Below are 4,997 nucleotides of genomic sequence, written 5' to 3'. Positions count from 1 at the left end.
CATGTCCTTCATGTCCTTCATGTCCATCATGTCCTTCATGTCCATCATGTCCTTCATGTCCTTCATGTCCATCATGTCCTCCATGTCCTTCATGTCCATCATGTCCTTCATGTCCTTCATGTCCTTCCTGTCCTTCATGTCCATCATGTCCTTCCTGTCCTCCATGTCCTTCATGTCCATCATGTCCTTCCTGTCCTTCATGTCCATCATGTCCTTCCTGTCCTCCATGTCCTTCATGTCCTTCATGTCCATCATGTCCTTCCTGTCCTCCATGTCCTTCATGTCCATCATGTCATCCATGTCCTTCATGTCCATCATGTCCTTCATGTCCTTCCTGTCCTTCATGTCCATCATGTCCTTCATGTCCTTCCTGTCCTCCATGTCCTTCATGTCCATCATGTCCTCCATGTCCATCATGTCCTTCCTGTCCTTCATGTCCTCCATGTCCATCATGTCCTTCATATCTATCATGTCCTTCCTGTCCTCCATGTCCTTCCTGTCCTCCATGTCCATCATGTCCTTCCTGTCCTTCATGTCCATCATGTCCTTCCTGTCCTCCATGTCCTTCATGTCCTCCATGTCCTTCATGTCCATCATGTCCTTCATGTCCTTCCTGTCCTCCATGTCCTTCCTGTCCTCCATGTCCTTCATGTCCATCATGTCCTTCCTGTCCTCCATGTCCTTCATGTCCATCATGTCCTTCATGTCCTTCCTGTCCTTCATGTCCATCATGTCCTTCCTGTCCTCCATGTCCTTCATGTCCTCCATGTCCTTCATGTCCATCATGTCCTTCCTGTCCTCCATGTCCTCCATGTCCATCATGTCCTTCATATCCATCATGTCCTTCCTGTCCTCCATGTCCTTCCTGTCCTCCATGTCCATCATGTCCTCCATGTCCATCATGTCCTTCCTGTCCTTCATGTCCATCATGTCCTTCCTGTCCTTCATGTCCTCCATGTCCATCATGTCCTTCATATCCATCATGTCCTTCCTGTCCTTCATGTCCTCCATGTCCATCATGTCCTTCATATCCATCATGTCCTTCCTGTCCTACATGTCCTTCCTGTCCTCCATGTCCATCATGTCCTTCCTGTCCATCATGTCCTTCCTGTCCTCCATGTCCTTCATGTCCATCATGTCCTTCCTGTCCTTCATGTCCATCATGTCCTTCCTGTCCTCCATGTCCTTCATGTCCTCCATGTCCTTCATGTCCATCATGTCCTTCCTGTCCTCCATGTCCTCCATGTCCATCATGTCCTTCATATCCATCATGTCCTTCCTGTCCTCCATGTCCTTCCTGTCCTCCATGTCCATCATGTCCTTCCTGTCCTTCATGTCCATCATGTCCTTCCTGTCCTCCATGTCCTTCATGTCCATCATGTCCTTCCTGTCCTCCATGTCATTCATGTCCATCATGTCCTTCCTGTCCTCCATGTCCTTCATGTCCTCCATGTCCTTCATGTCCATCATGTCCTTCCTGTCCTCCATGTCCTCCATGTCCATCATGTCCTTCATATCCATCATGTCCTTCCTGTCCTCCATGTCCTTCCTGTCCTCCATGTCCATCATGTCCTTCCTGTCCTCCATGTCCTTCATGTCCATCATGTCCTTCCTGTCCTTCCTGTCCTCCATGTCATTCATGTCCATCATGTCCTTCATGTCCTTCATGTCCTTCATGTCCATCATGTCCTTCATGTCCTTCATGACCTTCATGTCCTTCATGTCTTTCATGTCCTTCATGTCCTTCATGTCCTTCATGTCCATCATGTCCTTCATGTCCTTCATGTCCTTCATGTCCATCATGTCCTCCATGTCCTTCATGTCCATCATGTCCTTCATGTCCTTCATGTCCTTCCTGTCCTTCATGTACATCATGTCCTTCCTGTCCTCCATGTCCTTCATGTCCATCATTACCTTCCTGTCCTTCATGTCCATCATGTCCTTCCTGTCCTCCATGTCCTTCATGTCCTCCATGTCCTTCATGTCCATCGTGTCCTTCATGTCCATCATGTCCTTCATGTCCTTCCTGTCCTTCATGTCCATCATGTCCTTCCTGTCCTTCCTGTCCTCCATGTCCTCCATGTCCATCATGTCCTTCCTGTCCTTCATGTCCATCATGTCCTTCCTGTCCTCCATGTCCTCCATGTCCATCATGTCCTTCCTGTCCTTCATGTCCATCATGTCCTTCATGTCCTCCATGTCCTTCATGTCCTTCTTTGTGACCCTGGTCTCGAAAAGCGCTATATAAATAAATATTACTTACTTACTTACTTACATGTCCTTCCTGTCCTTCCTGTCCTTCCTGTCCTTCATGTCCATCATGTCCTTCCTGTCCTCCATGTCCTTCATGTCCTTCCTGTCCTTCCTGTCCTCCATGTCCTCCATGTCCATCATGTCCTTCCTGTCCTTCATGTCCATCATGTCCTTCCTGTCCTCCATGTCCTCCATGTCCATCATGTCCTTCCTGTCCTACATGTCCATCATGTCCTTCATGTCCTCCATGTCCTTCATGTCCTTCTTTGTGACCCTGGTCTCGAAAAGCGCTATATAAATAAATATTACTTACTTACTTACTTACATGTCCTTCATGTCCTTCATGTCCTCCATGTCCATCATGTCCTTCATATCCATCATGTCCTTCCTGTCCTTCATGTCCTCCATGTCCATCATGTCCTTCATATCCATCATGTCCTTCCTGTCCTACTTGTCCTTCCTGTCCTCCATGTCCATCATGTCCTTCCTGTCCATCATGTCCTTCCTGTCCTCCATGTCCTTCATGTCCATCATGTCCTTCCTGTCCTTCATGTCCATCATGTCCTTCCTGTCCTCCATGTCCTTCATGTCCTCCATGTCCTTCATGTCCATCATGTCCTTCCTGTCCTCCATGTCCTCCATGTCCATCATGTCCTTCATATCCATCATGTCCTTCCTGTCCTCCATGTCCTTCCTGTCCTCCATGTCCATCATGTCCTCCATGTCCATCATGTCCTTCCTGTCCTTCATGTCCATCATGTCCTTCCTGTCCTCCATGTCCTTCATGTCCATCATGTCCTTCCTGTCCTTCCTGTCCTCCATGTCCTTCATGTCCATCATGTCCTTCATGTCCTTCATGTCCTTCATGTCCATCATGTCCTTCATGTCTTTCATGTCCTTCATGTCCATCATGTCCTTCATGTCCATCATGTCCTTCATGTCCTTCATGTCCATCATGTCCTCCATGTCCTTCATGTCCATCATGTCCTTCATGTCCTTCATGTCCTTCCTGTCCTTCATGTCCATCATGTCCTTCCTGTCCTCCATGTCCTTCATGTCCATCATGTCCTTCCTGTCCTTCATGTCCATCATGTCCTTCCTGTCCTCCATGTCCTTCATGTCCATCATGTCCTTCCTGTCCTCCATGTCCTTCATGTCCATCATGTCATCCATGTCCTTCATGTCCATCATGTCCTTCATGTCCTTCCTGTCCTTCATGTCCATCATGTCCTTCATGTCCTTCCTGTCCTCCATGTCCTTCATGTCCATCATGTCCTCCATGTCCATCATGTCCTTCCTGTCCTTCATGTCCTCCATGTCCATCATGTCCTTCATATCTATCATGTCCTTCCTGTCCTCCATGTCCTTCCTGTCCTCCATGTCCATCATGTCCTTCCTGTCCTTCATGTCCATCATGTCCTTCCTGTCCTCCATGTCCTTCATGTCCTCCATGTCCTTCATGTCCATCATGTCCTTCATGTCCTTCCTGTCCTCCATGTCCTTCCTGTCCTCCATGTCCTTCATGTCCATCATGTCCTTCCTGTCCTCCATGTCCTTCATGTCCATCATGTCCTTCATGTCCTTCCTGTCCTTCATGTCCATCATGTCCTTCCTGTCCTCCATGTCCTTCATGTCCATCATGTCATCCATGTCCTTCATGTCCATCATGTCCTTCATGTCCTTCATGTCCTTCCTGTCCTTCATGTCCATCATGTCCTTCCTGTCCTCCATGTCCTTCATGTCCATCATGTCCTTCATGTCCTTCATGTCCATCATGTCCTTCCTGTCCTCCATGTCCTTCATGTCCATCATGTCCTTCATGTCCTTCCTGTCCTCCATGTCCTTCATGTCCATCATGTCCTCCATGTCCTTCATGTCCATCATGTCCTTCATGTCCTTCATGTCCTTCCTGTCCTTCCTGTCCATCATGTCCTCCATGTCCTTCATGTCCATCATGTCCTTCATGTCCTTCATGTCCTTCATGTCCATCATGTCCTTCATGTCCTTCCTGTCCTTCATGTCCATCATGTCCTTCCTGTCCTCCATGTCCTTCATGTCCATCATGTCCTTCCTGTCCTTCATGTCCATCATGTCCTTCCTGTCCTCCATGTCCTTCATGTCCTTCATGTCCATCATGTCCTTCCTGTCCTCCATGTCCTTCATGTCCATCATGTCATCCATGTCCTTCATGTCCATCATGTCCTTCATGTCCTTCCTGTCCTTCATGTCCATCATGTCCTTCATGTCCTTCCTGTCCTCCATGTCCTTCATGTCCATCATGTCCTCCATGTCCATCATGTCCTTCCTGTCCTTCATGTCCTCCATGTCCATCATGTCCTTCATATCTATCATGTCCTTCCTGTCCTCCATGTCCTTCCTGTCCTCCATGTCCATCATGTCCTTCCTGTCCTTCATGTCCATCATGTCCTTCCTGTCCTCCATGTCCTTCATGTCCTCCATGTCCTTCATGTCCATCATGTCCTTCATGTCCTTCCTGTCCTCCATGTCCTTCCTGTCCTCCATGTCCTTCATGTCCATCATGTCCTTCCTGTCCTCCATGTCCTTCATGTCCATCATGTCCTTCATGTCCTTCCTGTCCTTCATGTCCATCATGTCCTTCCTGTCCTCCATGTCCTTCATGTCCATCATGTCATCCATGTCCTTCATGTCCATCATGTCCTTCATGTCCTTCATGTCCTTCCTGTCCTTCATGTCCATCATGTCCTTCCTGTCCTCCATGTCCT

Source organism: Callionymus lyra, chromosome 2 (assembly GCF_982586985.1).
Source record: "Callionymus lyra chromosome 2, fCalLyr1.hap1.1, whole genome shotgun sequence".
NCBI classification, from domain to species: domain Eukaryota; kingdom Metazoa; phylum Chordata; class Actinopteri; order Syngnathiformes; family Callionymidae; genus Callionymus; species Callionymus lyra.
The sequence above is the reverse complement of the archived record's forward strand: the minus strand, read 5'-3'. Positions refer to the sequence as shown.